This window comes from Chelonia mydas, chromosome 1, assembly GCF_015237465.2.
Source record: "Chelonia mydas isolate rCheMyd1 chromosome 1, rCheMyd1.pri.v2, whole genome shotgun sequence".
Lineage (NCBI taxonomy): Eukaryota > Metazoa > Chordata > Testudines > Cheloniidae > Chelonia > Chelonia mydas.
The window spans coordinates 87,583,424-87,602,198 of NC_057849.1; positions in this window are offsets into that span (position 1 = coordinate 87,583,424).

The following is an 18,775-nucleotide window of genomic DNA, read 5'->3' on the forward strand; positions in this document are numbered from 1 at the left end:
GAGCACATTACAGTAACATAAAAAGCCCTGGTGACAAAATCAGTGGTGACAAATACAAAGATAACTGTGATGAGGTTAGCATGTGAGAGGGAAAAAAAAATCACTGTATCTACATATTCAGTAATCCCACAGAACCCAAAGGCTGTGAATTATATTAGAAGAAGGACAACACTACAGTATTGTGGGGTGGAACCTAAGGACCCAAGGAAAATTTTCTCTTTTTCCAGCAGTGGTTCTTGTACCAAAATACCATGAGAAAAATAAACTTTGAAGAGAGCGAAAAAAGGAGATTTTATTTTATTTTAAATTATTAGTAACACATGATCGCTCCTTAGACCTGTTTCAGAGTAGCAGCCGTGTTAGTCTGTATTTGCAAAAAGAAAAGGAGGACTTGTGGCACCTTAGAGACTAAAATTTATTTGAGCATAAGCTTTCATGAGCTACAGCTCACTTCATCGGATGCATGTTGTTTCAACCCATAGCATATAGATAATACAGAAAGAAATATAGTTTATCTGCAGACTATGTCACATGCTGCTGTATTAAGGAGTACTTCCTAAAGCTGTGCCACAATCTTTGAGAAAAGTAGCTTTTTGTTTATATGTTGCGAATCTCTATTTTTGCAAGTTAGTTTATGTCAAATTGTACTTTAAAGGTAAACCAGGTTCTTACGAAGAATAAAGTCAATTGATTATGCATTGAAAAGATTCCACTTGAATGCGTTTGCTATTAAAGTGCTATAGTTGTAGGAAGATGGACCTTTTAAACATAGTGTTTAAGTATTTATGCATTTGATGTTTATTAATGGTATAGGATCACTGAAGAGGAAAGGTATACAAATCTGAAATGAAAATATAATCTGTGAAATATATTTACAAAGCACATCATTCTCAGAAGTAACCTTGTATAGCTTTTGATGTTTGGACATTGGTATTATTGCAAAGGACTTCTGCTATCTTTTAGCATAAATGATTTAAGATAACACAGTTAACTATAAATATATGGCAACAGTTAGTCCATACATCATAGTGTTTTATATTCACAGCTGCCATGGGTCTGAAGACAGTAGTAACAATAACAAACAGAAGAATACATTTTCCTAGCATTATGCTAGAGGCACAACAGACATTTATTGAGGTGAGTGGTGGTCTTGTGACTAAAGCACAGGGCTTGGGGTCAGGACATAGTGGTCTAGTCTTGGCCCTGTCTCATTCTTCTTATGTGACCATTTGCATGTCAATGCACCTCAGTTTTCCCATCTCTGGAATGAGGGTTATTCTGAAGCATAGTTCATGCATTTGTGTAAAATGCTTTTATAGCCTCAAAGGGACTGTAGAAGTGCATAGTACTGATAATTATTAACATGAGTTGTATGCCTGACTCCAGCACACTTATGTGAGAATGAGATGAACTACAATGAATGAAATTATTGAAGAACCATAAGGCTTGACTGTGCCCTCAGTTACACTGCTGTTAATTAGGATCATCTCCACTGAAGTCAGTGGAAGTTACAACCAAGTTTAAAAAAAAAAAAAACGGATGTGAAAATAGAATCAAGCCTCTACTCCTCAAACTCTGGATTTCTGTCTAAGAAATTCAGTTAAAGATTCAGACATGAGCTGGTTCCATGTCACCTATTGTCCATAGTAGAGACGATTGAAAGCATTCTGATAGAATACTTTTTCAGCAGGAAATGCTGATTCAAGTGCATAGAAACATTTTGCAGGAAAGTATTGATTTAGTCTAAATTTTCAATGAAAATTATATGAGCACTTCATTTTGACTTTGTTGTTTTGACCATTATAATGATATTCAAAAGAATAACACCAAATGAAGGTCACAATACATTTTGGGGGATTTTTTTTTTGCTGGAAATTTCAACTTTTCCCAGTAGATTTTCATTATGATTTATGAGAGAGGTGTTCCGCACCATGTTATGAGCATTCAAAACAAAACAAACAAACAAAAATAAACAAACAAACCACAGATCTGTTACTTAGGGGAAAGTGAGACACTTTTCTACATCAGTAAACATCATGACCTGTTCTTTGTACCGTACCTCACCCTGCCCCTCTGGGAGCTAATCATCAAATCTCCCTATACACCTCCATTCCTTTACTTATACTGCTGCTCCCTCTGTCCCTCCTTATCCTCCAAAATTCCGAGAGGACATCTAGGACTGAACATGTATTCAGCCAACCAGGTCATTCAGTACTTACAGACTAGAATATTTTGCTCAGTAAACAGTATGAATAGCCTATTGTAGTACGTACATGCAATGAGGTAGAGATAAGGTAGCTGAGGAGCCTTTAATTCTGAATACCTTGATTTTGAGGGGTTCGATCACAAATCATCTCATTAACATACAATTAACACAGAGTTGTATTTTTAAAATGTAATTAGAATAAAGATCAGTTGGTGGGGTCGGGGAAAGGATGAGTATGCAATTTTGTGTCTCTGCTTGTAAATTGTGACATTGTTTAAAACATTGTGCAATGCGCCTTCAAATTATACATATTTATTTCTCTACTTTAAAGATTTAGATAATGTATATATCTGACAAACTGTAAACAATTTGGCCATAATTAAATGATAATTTATTATATGTGGGCATGAGATCTGAAAGTAGCAAATATATTTTACACTAGCTTAGCATTGGGAAGGCAGATAAGTATAGTGGATACTATAAAGTGTTCCGTGTTAAGTTCAACTGTTTCCTAACAACTTATAATTACTTTCAAAGAGTATTATTTCACTAGACAACTTGCTGCTGTGGGGAAGATTAAAGGGATCACAGTTTAAAGAGGAGAAATATTCATTCATGCGTTATAATTTTTGATCATGAGAATTTTGTTCTCCGTATTATGACGTAATAGTAGTTTTGCTGGTGAAAAGTAATTGTCAATCTACAGCATGTGCTGCATTTGAACATAAACCTGTTTTTGAAGCATGGAATTGGACAGCATTTGATTGTTCTCTATGTTCACTGAAACCTAACTCTGTAGTTATTTTCCACTTGCTTAAGTCCATTCTTTAATAAAATAATAAAATAATATTAACAATAACAATAATAGGGTTTTTGTCCATGAGAGACCTGGACAATCAAAACATTCTTAATGCTGCATTACATACAAAAAAACTATTGTGACAGAGCTCTGTCCTTGCCTCCATGGGTCCTACATTTCCTGGCAGATTTCACTAGCCTCAGAGGCTCACTGTGACCCTGCACGTAACCCTTCTCTCTCTAGAGACAAGGGTCACAGTCTACTGAGCCATTTTCATCATAAGCCAGCGAGGGAGGTGAGGAGAAGTTATCCTTCCTTGCATAGTCTCTGTTGTCTCCCAGTCTCAGTGATTAATCAGGGGGCAAAGGTGGTGGTGGGGAGCCCGGGCCCACCCTCTACTCTGGTCTCCAGCCCAGGGACCCTAATAGTATCAGCTATGGTAGCTGACCTTTTAGAAACATGACATACAATTCCCTGGGCTACTTGCCCCACAGCAGGCCTCACTTCCTCAAGCTCCACTTCACCCTTACCTCAGGACCTCCTTCCTTGTGCCTGATATGGTGTGTACTACTCAGCCTTTCCAACAACACAACTTCCTCCCACAGCTCCTGACATGCACACCCACCTGACTAACTGGGAGGCTTTGAACTAGTTTCAGCTAGTTTGGCTTCAGGTGTCCCAATCAACCTAGCCTTCTCCCTGCCTTCTGGAAATTAATTGGCCCCAGGTGTCTTAATTAACCTGGAGCAGCTGCCATTTCACTTATCCTGGTACCAGGGATTTGTTTAGCCTGTAGCTAATATATCTATCTCCCACTACTTTTCTATAGCCATCTGGCTTTGCCCCATCCCACTATGTTGAAAGAGCATTAGGTTGGCAAAATTAAGCACTCAAAATTTAGTAAATCACAGAATTAAGGTTGCCAGTGCAATCTTAATGTGGCTCTCATGTATATATTTGTTATGATAGAGTCTTAATTACATGATCACATACTATTCTTTTCCATAAGATCCCTGCCTCTTTCAGTACACAGGACGCATAGTGCTCACTAATAAAAAGCTATTAAATCTTTCATTTTATCCTCATCATTCAAGGTATAGCCATAGACATTTATTTATTTAAACTCTGCTCTGAAGACAAAATTGTGAATGTCCGCATGGGTTTTTCTTTGGCACTCATCACCACAATAACCAAGTGCTTCAAGAAGATTAATCAGTCTATCACCTCAACAATCCTATGAGATGAGGAGGAGTGTACAGAAATTATGAGCACCCAAAATGATATATCTAGGGATTTATTTTTCTGATTATTTAGCATTAGTCAGCACTTTGTTTGATCAGTGGTCATTGTCTTCAGTTGCAACTGTGAATGCTCAGCACTTCTGCAAATCAATCTCCAGGTTTCTCGAGTCAGGCCTTCAGAAAACGAGGAACACATGAATCATGACAACTTATAAAGTGTTTGGTGTAATTTACTTGCCCTACCTCACACAGGAATTCTGTGGCAGAGCCAGAAATAGAATCCAGTTACATAAGAACATAAGAATGGTCATACTGGGTCAGACCAGAGGCTCATCTAGACCAGTATCCTGTCTTCCGATAGGGCCAATACCAGGTGCTCCAGAGAAAATGAACACAACAAGTAATCATGAAGTGATCTGTCCCTTATCGTCCATTCCCAGTTCTGGCAAACAGAGGCTAGAGACATCATCCCTGCCCTTCCTGGCTAATAGCCATTGATGGACCTATCCTCCATGAATTTATCTAGTTCTTTTTTAAACCCTGGTATAGTCTTGGCCTTCACAGCATCCTCTGGTAAGGAGTTCCACAGGTTGACTGTGTGTTGTATGAAAAAATACTTCCCTTTCTTTGTTTTAAACCTGCTGTCTATTAATTTTATTTGGTGGCCCCTAGTTCTTGTGTTATGAGAAGGAGTAAATAACACTTCCTTGTTTACTTTCTTCACACCAGTGATGATTTTATAGACCTCAATCATGTCCCCTCTTAATTGCCTCTTTTCCAAGCTGAAAAGTCCTAGTCTTATAAATCTCTCCTCATATGGCAGCCATTCCATACCCCTAATCATTTTTGTTGCCCTTTTCTGCCCTTTTTCAAGTCTAATATATCTTATTTTGAGATGGGGCGACCACATCTGCACTCAGTATTCCAGATGTGTATGTACTATGTGTGATGGGTTGGATCACAGAAACCCCCTTTGGGCTGCCAACTGATGTGCTGAGACTACCCCTGAGTCTGTTTCCCCTGGCAGCTTGGGACTTCAGTGCCCTGCCTGGTTTGAGCCAGACCCGCTAGCCTGCTGCAAACCCAGACCCAGGTCTGAAACATGTCCCCTAACAGCTGCAGGCTTAATTGAAAACAGCTTAAGAAATGTTCCTGTCTCCAACACTCAAATGCCCAGCTCCCAATGGGGTCCAAACCCCAAATAAATCTATTTTACCCAGTATAAAGCTTATGCAGGGTAAACTCATAAATTATTCACCCTCTATAGCACTAATAGAGAGATATGCACAGCTGTTTGTCACCCCAGGTATTAATACATTCTGTGGGTTAAATAATAAGTAAGAGGTGATTTTATTAAATACAAAAGTAGGATTTAAGTGGTTCCAAGTAATGCCAGACAGAACAAAGTAAATTACCAAACAAAATAAAATAAAACACGCAAGTCTATGCCTAATATAGTAAGAAAATAATTACAGATGAAATTTCACCCTCAGAGACGTTTCAGTAAGCTTCTTTTACAGACTAGGCTCCTTCTAGTCTGGGTCCAGTAATCACTCCCACCCTGTGGTTACTGTCCTTTGTTCCAGTCTCTTTCAGGTAACCTTTGGGGAGAGGCTATCTCCTGAGCCAGCTGAAGACAAAATGGAGGGGTGTCCCAGGGCTTTAAATAGACTTTCTCTTGTGGGTGGTCCCCCTCCTCTCTCCTATCCAGAATTCAGCTCCCAGGTGGAATTTTGGAGTCACCTGGGCAAGTCACATGTCCATGCATGACTGAGTTCCTTACCAGCCAGGACACATTCCTGGGAAAGATCAGATGTGGATTGGCATCTCCAAGTTCATTGATGATTTAAGTGTGTCTTGACTGGGCACCCTTTACTGATAATAGTCTTTTCTCAGGAAGCTGACCAACTGCTTCACTGAGGCTACTTAAAATTAAACAAGTACATAGCCAATATTCATAACTTTGAATACAAAAATGATACATGTCTACAAATAGGATGAATATATTTAGTAGATCATAACCTTTACAGAGATGTGATACATGGCCAATGTAGCATAAAACATATTCCAGTTACGTCTATATATACATTCATAAACATATTCCCATAAAGCATTATGGGGTGCAACGTCACACCATGGATTTATATAGATGCAATATGATCTTTTCTGTCATATTATCTATCCCTTTCTTAACGATTCACAACATTCTGTTTGATTTTTTGACCTCCACTGCATATTGAGTGGATGTTTTCAGAGAACTATCCGAAATGACTCCAAGATCTCTTTCTTGAGTGGTAACAGCTAATTTAGACCCCATCATTTTATACGTATAGTTGGGATTATGTTTTCCAATGTGCATTACTTTGCATTTATCAACATTGAACTTCATCTGCCACTTTGTTGCCCAGTCACCCGGTTTTGAGAGATCCTTTTGTAGGTCTTCACAGTCTGCCTGGGACTTAACTATCTTGAGTAGTTTTCTCTCATCTGCAAATTTTGACACCTCACTGTTTACCCCTTTTTCCAGATCATTTATGAACATGTTAAATAGGACTGGGTCCAGTACGACCGCTATTTACCTTTCTCCATTCTGAAAACTGACCATTTATTCCTACCCTTTGTTTCCTATCTTTTAACCAGTTACCAGTCCATGAGAGAAACTTTCCTCATATCCTATGGCTGCTTACTTTGCTTAAGAGCCTTTGGTGAGGGACCTTGTCAAAGGCTTTCTGAAAATATAAATACACTTTTTACAGTGACCACCTCAAAGAATTATAGTAGATTGGTGAGGCATGATTTCCCTTTACAAAACCCATGTTGACTATTCCCCAACAAATTATGTTCATCTATGTGTCTGTCAACTTTGTTCTTTACTATAGTTTCAACCAGTTTTCCCAGCACTGAAGTCAGGCTTACTGGCCTGTAATTGTTTTTGCAGGGTCTCCTCTGGAGCCCTTTTAAAAATTGGTGTCACGTTAGCTATCCTCCAGCCATTTGGTACAGAAGCTGATTCAAATGATAGGTTACAGATGACAGTTAGTAGACCTGCAATTTCACATTTGAGTTCCTTCACAACTCTTGGGTGAATACCATCTGGTCCTGGTGACTTATTACTGTCCATAATGGCATTAAACTGCCTTAATCACATTGTTTCTCTTATGGCAGTCCCATGCCCCATTCATTACACACCTTCCAACTTCTGGAACAAGTGAAACAGAGGACAAGCGGTATAACATACAAGTGGAATGAATAATGTGAGTAAATCAACCTGAAAGAGGCAGAATTTTTGAAGTTAGATCTTTTGTGCCTAAGGGGGCAGCAGAGGATTCTTAAATAAAAAGTATGAACAAGCCTCACACAAGAACATGAGAAATAACTCCCTGTCTCTCCACTGCCCCTCAAAAATTGATGATATGAGAAAGCAGTTTCAACCTATTAACTTAACAATGAATGCATTTGACTCTCGCTACATCAGCTGGAAGGAACAGTAAACAGTTTAGAGGTTCAAAGAGACTGTCAGAGAAAATTCTCTTCAAAATAAATGCATAATTAAGATCCAGGAAATCAGGGTGGAGTATGTCCCTGATTCATGCAACAGCATCAGGGACCCATTGTGTATTCACAGTTCTGCTCATCTTTGTGTTAAACATATTGTAGTCAACCTGTGAAGACATCTGGAAGTGAAATTTATTTTTCCCATAGTAGGGATTTTTCAAATGCACAAAATGATTTAAAACATTGTTTAAATTGTAGACAGTTGCTTTTTATTTGCCCATTTTTATTTTTTGTTAATGTTTATGGTGAAGTGCATTGGCAGTGCAAAATTTAAAGTTGTTTGATGCATCCATTTGGTTACACTGTAAACAAGAAGACGTCCTCAAAATGATTGCTGATATTAGCAGGTCTCATTGTAAGAAGAAATTTCTTTCACGTTCCCTGATGGAAAAGCCTAATCTCCAAGACAATAAGGACATAGAAAACAGAATTTACATTGTAAACTCTTCGAGGGAGGAACAGTCTTTTGTTCCACGTTTGTACAGTCCCTAGCACAGCGGGTCCACAAATAATAAATAAATAAATAATAATAATACATTCTCAGACTTCAGGGAACAAGACCAAAAGCTAGACTCCTCCATTTTAGGGAAAAAGAGAGTTACTCCTCCTGTTTTATTATGAAATAGAAGTTTGTTTGTGAATGAAACAGAGTTCTGCTAATTTACAACAGCTGATATGGTCCTAAATCCTTACACCATTTTTTAACTCACATAGTACTTGGACCCAGAAACTCTTGAGTTCTAATCCTGCATCACTTAACTTACATTTGGACCTTGGGTAAGTCATCTAGACCACTATTTTCAAACCTTTGGATTTTCAACCACTTTGGATGGGCTATTACCAGCAAGAGAGTGAGTTTGGGGGGGCGGGGGGAGGGTGAGAAAACCTGGATTTGTGCTGGAAATGGCCCAACTTGATTATCATACACATTGTAAGGAGAGTGATCACTTTAGATACGCTATTACCAGCAGGAGAGTGGGGTGGGAGGAGGTATTGTTTTATGGTCTCTGTGTATATAATGTTTTCTGCAGTTTCCACAGTATGCATCCGATGAAGTGAGCTGTAGCTCACGAAAGCTTATGCTCAAATAAATTAGTTAGTCTCTAAGGTGCCACAAGTCCCCCTTTTCTTTTTGCGAATACAGACTAACACGGCTGTTACTCTGAAACCTATTTTCAAACCTGGTTGCCTCAAATTATGCTTCATTTTTTGGCACCTAAATAGAAGAGATCTGATTTTTACAGATGCTGAAATCCTGCAACCCTTATTGACTTCCACTTGGCTTCTACTCAGCTCAACATACTGAAAATAAGGTCAACGCATTTCAGAACCTAAATATTTGTTGTTGTTTGAAAAGGTTTTCCTGAATCATTCTGTGCCTGAGCTCCACTATCTCGAAATGGGGATAACACCACTCACTGACCTCACAGGGGTGCAAGGAGGATTACTTAATTAATGTTTCTAAGAGACTGAGATGATGAAAAGTGGCATCATTAGCTGACAATTTTCATGGCTTAGCAATATTTGTTTTTCAGTGACTCTCTATGCCTACCTCCCCACTCCCTCCAGCCAGGGAAGGACCTTCAAATTCCCTCCTGGGGTAAATACATACATGCAAATGAGTTACATGAGGGATAAGCTTGGCCCAAGGTCATTTTTCCCCACATGAGAAAGGAGTCAAAAAGCAATTAAAACTAACCTCAGTGTGTTATTTAATTTTATGCTAGGGACTCCCAGGAAAAGTTTGAACATTAGGTAACCATTCACTGCAGATCCCATTGAATTCAATGAACTTTTGTGTTCTCAGCACCTCCACAAACTAAACAAATTATTCCATGTAAAATATTGATGTGTTCATTCAAAATCTAAATCAGTTAGAATTTCATTTTTTTTTTCTCAAATACATAATGTGAGCATATCTACTTTTGGCTTATGCAGTCTCTAATTACAGGGGAAAGTGTGGTCTGAAAACAGGGGAAGTGTGGTCTACTTGCCCAGGCCACCTAGACTAAATTGAGAGTCAGGAGACCTCTTTTCAATTCCTTGTTCAGCCACTGACCTGCTTTATGACCTTGGAGAAGTCATTTCACCTCTCCATTTCCGCTGCAAAGCTTTTTCTAGCTTGTCTGTTTTCACTGTGAGCTCTGAGGGTCTGAAACTGTGATCCTTTGTCTGAGCAGTGCCTAGCACAACGGGGCCCTTCTTCTGACTGAAGGTAATACTGTAATGCAAAAAATAACAAATATTGTCTAACTCCATATGAAGACCCTGTTCCAACTTCAATGGGTTTTTTTGTTAAGCATATAGCTAGAGCTGGTCAAAAGGGTTTTGTAAGAGTGATTTTTTTCAAATAAAACTGCCTGTAGGGGGGAGCATCTTCCCCACTCCATGAGAAAAAGGGCTGGAACAGGCCAGAGAGGCTGTGCAGATCAGCAGCCAGTCAGCAAAGGATTGTGGAGAGCCAATCAGGGCCAGGTTGGTCCCTATATAAAGGCTGCCTAGCAAAGGAGAGGGAAGTCTCTCCATGATTAGTAAAGGAGAAGGACTGGTTCCTGAGATAAGGAGGTAACACCTTGGACAGAACAGTGCTGGGCAGGCTCAGGGGAGCAGAGAGAGGGCTCCTGCCTGTGACCTGTCAGGCTTAGGCCCCTAACTAGAGGGGCTGAGAAGGTGCAAGAGGTCAAAGGGAAAGTGGCCCAGGGAAGATAGTCGGACAAGGGGATAGAAGGAGGGATGAGAGTCTGTCGCTAGAGAGTCCCTGGGTTGGGACCCAGAGTAGCGGGTGGGCCTGTGTCCCCCCATTTCTCCTTGCACTGCACCTGGCCATGGAGTAGTGTGACCAATACAGATTTCAACTTGCCCTGAAGTGAGGGGCTAGACTTTGGGTTGCAGTTGTCCACTGAGGCAGGTGCAAGATGTGGCATTACCCCCAGAAGGGAGAGAACTGAGTGGGGCACAGCCAGAGGGCTGTGTCCAGAAGAGGATGCCGCTAGCCAGGGAGCAACATGGGTCCCAGACAGCACAGCAGAGCAGGCAACAGGAGGGACATCACCCGCGGAGGGTGCTCCAGAGCAACCAGCAGGAGGCACCTTGGTGGTAAGTCAGAGCTCCGTCACAGTGCCCTTTTCGCTAAAGTAGAACTTTCCCCAAGAAAATTCCAGTTTTGTCTCCCACACCAACAAATAAGTAAATAAAGATTTTCTGTCGGAAAAATCCAAGTGATGGCATTTTAATATCCTGTGAGAGCACCTAGAATCCAGCATGGACACCTATTGTTTTATACATCAAAATGAATACATACAAAATAAATACCTTTGAGAGAGTGGGGGGTGAAGCCATCAGGAGGCAGTGATGAATCCTCCTGGGAGTACAGCTGGATTTGTTGAGGCATGAGTCAGTTGTACTTCATTTCTCCTTTCACCTGCTGAGGTCAATCTAGCCCAACCTATTAATCCTTGTTACAGAGGATTTCCGCTAGGTCATCCATTAGATTTGTATTAGGTGATACTTAAGTGAGCATGTTAGATAATACACAATCAAACAGGGGTAAAGAAGATTCAGTTTGACATATAGTATAGGTTAAGTAAACAAACTCTTGGTATTTTTGTCTATGTCAGTTCCAAGATTCCACAATGTTCCATTTATAAAGGTTATCCACACCTTGAAGGACACTAGGAAAGGCTAGGAAAGGATTCATACTCATATATATGCTCCACTAGTCATTGATTAAGCAATAAATCCTAACTAACCTTTTTAGATCATGCAAACCCACCTCAGTATAAGGTTAGAGGTTAGAGCAATACTGAGTGACCTTAAATGTTCTAAATTGGTTCGATGAGACAAAAACCAACTTCTATACATGAATTAATAATCTCACAAATGCACATGTGAGATAAATAATCTCACAAATGCACATGTGAGAAGTTCTACAATGAGACATCTTTGCCTCTGTAAATTAAAGGAATCTTTTATATGTACATTGATGCTGCCAATCTTAATACTGCTGTTGAGTTGCTAAACTAGGAAAAGGCTACAGCCACAAGCAAGTACTAGGTTAAATGAAATACACAGGCAAAAAAAAAAAAAACACAGTACAGTAACATGAGTCCATAAACAAAATCTCTGTGTAAAAGGGCTTAAGGTTGGTTGAGGGTATCACCCCATTCGTAGGCAATCAGTAAAAACTAAGACAATGCCGAGTTAATGGGGTACTTCTTAACTGCACCATAACATCCACACAGCAGCTTTCCATTAACAGTGACACAATCTGTATCCTTACAAAGAACTTTCTTCTGCCTCCAACAGATAAGGAAAGAAAGACAGATTAATCACATTCAGCCTAGAACACAAAACCTTATTTATAGTTGTGTGGGGTACACACCCCATCACAGGCCCTGAATGGGGTTCATGTGGCCATGAGAGGCCAGTTAACATACCTGGCAGCATCCTTGAGAGAGAGAAATCCCTGCTTAATTGATAATGAAACCCAGATGAGGAGGGGTGGGTAGTGATTAGAAAGCCAGGACATTTGTAGCAGAAAAGGGCTTTTTTATTCAATTGCAAGTGGAACTCCACAGGGGAGTGTAATTAGTCCAAACCTCTTTAACATCCTGATAAATGACCTCCTTACAGAGAAGAGTATTGGAATAGGGATCACATTATTTGCTGACAACTGTGCCATATGCACCAAAAGCAGAAACCTTGAAAGCGCCTCCAAAAGAATCAATGATGCATTTAAGAGAAGTGTAGAATGGGAATACAGATGTGGTTTCATATTTTCCATACACAAAACTAAGGGAATGATCTTCACAACAAGGAAAATTAAAAAATAAAATAATAATAATAAAAGATTTAAAGTGATATCTATATGACCAACAGATAAATTAGGGAAAAATTAAAAATTCTTAGGTATGATATCTGATAACAAGTTCACATGGAGGGACCATATAAAAATGTTAAATATAAGTTCAAAAATAGAATGAACATACTTTAAAGCATCTCTGGAACATTCTGAAACGTGGATAGGAATATAGTTGCAATGCTACACAAAGTGCTACTTGTTGATATATGGATTCCAGGCCTTTGCAACAGCAGTGAACACAAATCTGAGAAAACTAGACTATATCCAAGCACAGATATTGCGTAACACACATAGTGCCTTCATTACTATGCCTTTGTGTGTACCACAGATAGCAATCAGTGAAATTCCTATCACTCTTTGAACGAACCTCTTAGACTTAACCTTTTGGGCCAAAGTACTAGGTCATAGTGAAGATGAGAATACAAGGCTAATGTATAAAGATTGTTGGAAATTAAGTAGAGGCCAGGTAAGACAAACAAATAAAAACTCCCTATTTAAGTAGAGTACAGAAGTGGATAAATGATTTTAATGAAAAGAAAGGATTGAAAGAGGCCAAAATCTATAGCTATGGGAAAATACTCGATCACAGAAAAACCATCCCACTTGAGGTAGACATTGAATTACATAATGAAATAAATAAAAGGAGAAGACCAATAAATATACAAGATATAGAAAATCAATGTATTTGTGATAAGTGGAGACACTGTTTACAAATATATATCAATGGCTCCAAAGAGAAAAGAACAGGAAAAGTGGAAACATCTTTCTTTGTGCCCTCACTCAGACTCAAAAAAGCCATAAGGCTAACAAATTTTGTATCCGTCTTCACAGCTGTGCTAACGGGGATTATTGGGCTTTAAATGTGTGACCAAATGCCATGGCTATCCTGTCTGACTCCTTTTTCAGGGCTGCAGTCAATTTGCAGTGGTGAGTCTGACAGCACAAATGATAATCTTAATGAAATATTACTGCTAACAACCAAACTGGCACAACTGGATATAACCATAGTAATAACATGGCTCTCAGCCCACTTAGGGATAGCTGGCAATGAATTGGCAGACAAACAGGCAAAAAGTGCTATTAATCATGAACAAGTTGAGCTAGTAATCCCCTTAAGCAAACCTGAATTTAAACACCTAATTAAAATGAGCTAAGGGAGGAATGGAAAGAACTGTGGGCAAACAAAACAAAGGGGAAACATTTCCAAGAAGTAGGCCGAACGGTTGACAGTGTTGATGTAATCCAAGTCTCTGAGAGAAGAAGCAAAGTGGCTTTATTTAGAATTCTAACAGGGAATTGTGGATTAAATAGTAATTTATTTCTAATTAACATGCACAAAGATGAATTATGTGTAACATGTAAGGTCCATAAAATGACAGATCATATCCTTTTGAAATTATTTAAGAATACTGGGAAAGATGTGAGACTTTTTAGACAGGAAAAATATACAAAAGTACAGTGCACAGCAGTCATAAATTCAGCAAGTGAGTTTGCTACAACACAAAACTGAAGGAAAGAAAGAAGGAATAAGAAGGAGGAGGAGGAGGCGGCTGCAGGGAGAGAGTCTTCAGTCACTCTCTGCGGGATAGACAAGAACAGTAGCAAGCAGTCCAAGCGTGCAAGTAGGAATCTGAGGGAGTAGACCTTAGCCGCCCACTACAGAGTCACTGGGATAGAACCCAGAGTGGAGGGAGGGCGCATGTTTCCCCTACCAACCACCGGGAACTGGAGTGAAATCCACTGAGATAAGGGGTGAAAGGACAATGGAGCCCAGAGACAGATGGAAAATCTGCTGTAAGGTCACTGGACTATAGCTTGGTTGCACTCTTTGGTACCCCTGGAAAGGGTGGACTAAAGTGTGAACCAGTGGGAGGGCCAAGATGTGAGAAATGATCCCATCTCAGCAACAGAGCAACCATCAGCAGTGGGTGCCATATGGAGAGACAGCCACTGTGCCAGGCCTGGCCACAAGGAAGAGCACCTGCAGTGAGTGAATTCCTTCACAATGATCTTATGGTTCCTTCATAAATACATATCACACATACTTGACTCATGCCCATACATCAGCCCTGAGTGATAAGCTAATGTTGAGGTTGTAATTGTCCTTTAGCATTGCTCACTAAAAGAGATTACTATTTTGTTTCTTGTCTTACTAGTTGGATGATGAACCTTAATCTCTTTTAAACAAAGGGTTTTTTTAATAGAAATTCCTGTGCTTTTTAATACAGGAATATGGGACTAGGAAAGGAGTTGGTATGTTGAAGTGACAGCAGAGTGAGGAGAGTATGAGGGGCTAAGTGTGGGGTTTTGGTACACGGTGGGGCCGTCTGTACCTTATTTATCTCACATAAAAGAGTGCCAGTGTACCGGGAAAGCATGAGTCTGTCAAATGCCAATCTTGCTCTGCTGTGCTAGCCATGGCCAATCGGAAGGAAGGAGCCACTGCTGAAACTGCAAAGCTTCAGAGACAGTTCCCAGCACTAGAGCTCATAGTTCCTTTCTCCCAGGAACTCCAGCTAATGCATCTCCACTGAACAGCCTATTCTGTGAATCTCTATCTCTTTACAACGTCCTAACCACAGATGAAGGGGGTGGCCATTTTCGGTGAGGGCAGCCTGTTGCTTCACTTCCACTGGATAATATGGAATACAGTTACCATCTTTATTGGTGGCATCCCCTTCGCTAGTGAAGTAGTAGCCATCTTTACTGAGGGCATGAGCACCTTTATCCCATTCTGACAGGGGAAATTAATATAAATTAGAAAAATGGTGTTACAGCCCTGGATGAGCTCCCCATTGTGGACATGCACAAGGCTTCTGCACTGGACCAAAACCTATGGATCCCATGGGCATTTAAGGTTACCGAGTTTGAATAATATTCACACACTGTCTATGGCCTGGCCTATACTTAAAACTCAGGTCAACATAGCTACTCTGCTCAGCTGTGTGGAGAATGCTTCCAACAACCTAGCTACCATTGCTAAGGGAGGTGGTGGTCCTACAGTGAAGGAAAAATGCCTTCTGTTGCTGTAGGCTGCATCTACACTACAAGCTTAAGCCAGCAGAGCTACAGCACTATAGCTATGTCACTATAAGCCCCGCAATGTAGACATGGCCTGAATCTGGTCTTTTACACACACTCCTGGGAAACAGACCTCACATCTGGTACCCTTTTTTTGGGATGTCAGGACTCCATGGTCCAACTGCCACAGGCCCCAAGGTTAGTGCTGACCCCACAAATCTTCCCAATGTCTTAAGCAATCTCTCTCCAGTGTTGCATCCTCATGGGTACTCTGAAGTCCTGTCTTGCCCTTTGAGAGCATTGTGACAGCTAATCAAGAGACATATAGCCTTTTAAAGTAATTTCTAAATCAACCACTTTATTAATGAACAAAACAGTTTTATACACAGATACATGGGGTGGAAGGGGGGTGCAAGGTTTTGGTGAGGATTTTGGGGGGAAAGACGTTTCCAAACAACGCTTTCCCAGAAACCCGGTTAGACATTTGGTGGTGGCAGTGAAAGTCCAAGGGCAAAGGGTAAAATAGTTTGTCCCTTGGGGAAGTTTTAACCTAAGCTGGTAAAAGTAGGCTTAGGAGGTTTTCATGCAGGTCCCCACATCTGTACCCTAGAGTTCAGAGTGGGGAAGGAACCTTGACATGCACCATCCCTTTTGTTTCCGAGTGGGATAAAATCCTTAAGCATCATTAGAAAGTTAATAGTCCTTGGCTGGTAATATCCATTGTATTGCAAAGGTAAGATTATTAAATTGTTGATTGTCCTTAATTTTCAGGGACAGACACCCAGGTGTCTGTCCCTCTCCCCTTCACAAGGAAAGGGTGATGCCGGGATATAAGACAGACATCAATTCAGAGTTAATAAAATCAAATTGGAATTCATAAATTTACATAGACAGGTACTCACACTGTCACAGATGGGAATAACATTTGTTAATAACTTTGCTGAAATAGAATATAATTTCTTCAAATGTCCATTCAAATATACTTGGAAGGGAATTTTGACTATATGGAATGTTTGAAGGGTAATAAACTAGCTCTTAATTCACAAAATGCCTCCACAAAGATCATTTGTAATTTGTAAAATTAGTTTTAATCTCAAACTAAGTTACAGATCAAGTTGAAAATCCCCAGAAAATTCAACTTTTACTCATAGGTCACATGCTGTAAATTTGGGGAAAATACACTGTATGCTTCATAGAAAACAAAGAGGATGGATCTCTGACTTCAGTGAAAAAACAACCCCAATCTTACTATTGAGGCACTACAATACCTCTGTAATAAGAATATCACAAACCTACAAGTTATAAAGTCCCAAATTGTGCACTTGCAGGGTATCAGTGTGCCCAAACATTTCCCAGTGTATTGCTTTGTTATAGTTAATAGCCTCATCGGAAAATTGAGCAGACTTTTAAACTATGACCAGGAGATGGTTAGCTTCCTGTCCAAAACTGTTTCATTTAAGCAGATAGAGAGGAGCTAAGTAGTCTTATGTTGTAGTTTGTCAAGTACCAGCACTCATACACAATATTTGTTTCCTGGAGGGCAGCCAGTAGTGGGAGGGGATGGGTCACAGGTGAGTCATAGTGCAGAAGAGGGATGTCTCACACTCTTGAAGCATTTTAAAGTTCCAAAATAAAGGTGATTCATACTGGTATTAAACCTAAAACTCTCGAGGGACAGTGAGACTCTCCACAGGCCTGTTTCACAGTTTGAATTGAACTGAACATTTTATTAATGAAAATAAAACACCTTCAAAAAAGAATTCCCTTCCTTAAATCAGTTTTTTTGGAATTCCAGGCAGATGCTAACTCACCCCTAAACCAACAAAAAACAGCATATAATAATGAATCCTTAATTTGAATGACTAATGTTCTAATTTATCTGTGAAGAAGCTCACAGCGGGTTCTACAACAACACTCAAAATAGTAAAGATATTAATGAACTTCCACAGAAATCACTGATTGTTTAAGCATTGTATGATAAGCGTTTTTCTGCTAATTATTTTCCAGTGTGTTGTTTTATCTATTATACCTGGTGACTGAGTTCTGCAACTATTATTTGAGGAGAGATCTTGTGAGTTTAAAACTAGGAAAGGTACTGGTACCAGAAGGTCACCTCAGAAAGTAGAGCTGGTCAGGAATTTTCCAGCTAAATCCTTTTCTGGGGGAAATGGAGATTTGTTCAACTGAAACTTTATGTGGAAACATATACATTCTGCCAAAAATGTAACCAAAAAGGTTTCCTGGATCCAGAATAGAATTTCGGATCACAAGAAGGAAGGCTCCTCACACCACCCCTGCCAAGTCCCCTCTTCTCTGCTAATAGCCTGGAGATTAGGGCACTTACATAGTGTGTGGGAGACCTACGTTCAAGTCCTTGCTATACCTATTTCAGAATTTTGGTGCCTCATTTTTCACCAAAACTTTTTTCAAAATGTCTCCGTTTTCCTCTGAGGAAGAACAGGAAAAATTGTAATCTCAAGATTTTTGTCAGGACAGGAAAACCATTTCCCACTCAGCTCTGAAGAGTATTTGTCAGCAACTGACAGGTTTCAGAGTATCAGCCGTGTTAGTGTGTATTTGCAAAAAGAAAAGGAGTACTTGTGGCACCTTAGAGACTAACCAATTTATTTGAGCATAAGCTTGTATGCATCCGATGAAGTGAGCTGTAGCTCACGAAAGCTTATGCTCAAATAAATTGGTTAGTCTCTAAGGTGCCACAAGTACTCCTTTTCTTTTTGTCAGCAACTGACACTTAGAGAACTACAACTAATACACTTAGAAAAAATTGTCTGAGCAAAGCTGTAGAAAAATGACTCTTTGGAGTCCTTAGCTGCTTCAAAATCATCTAAGAGTCCCATGAAAAGCTATTTAATTGGGACTCCTGACTAGGACACCCAAGATACATACATACCATGTTCCCAAACTCATATACCATGTAAGGTAGGAGAAGGGGCCTTGTGTCCAGAATGAATGTGTTGGAGGTAGGATTAGAGAACAGTGAGTGAGAATAGTGAGAACAGAAACAAAGGGAGGGAGAACACTAATCAGACTGTGATTTGAGAACCCCCCAAGCGATGACGGTTTAACAACAT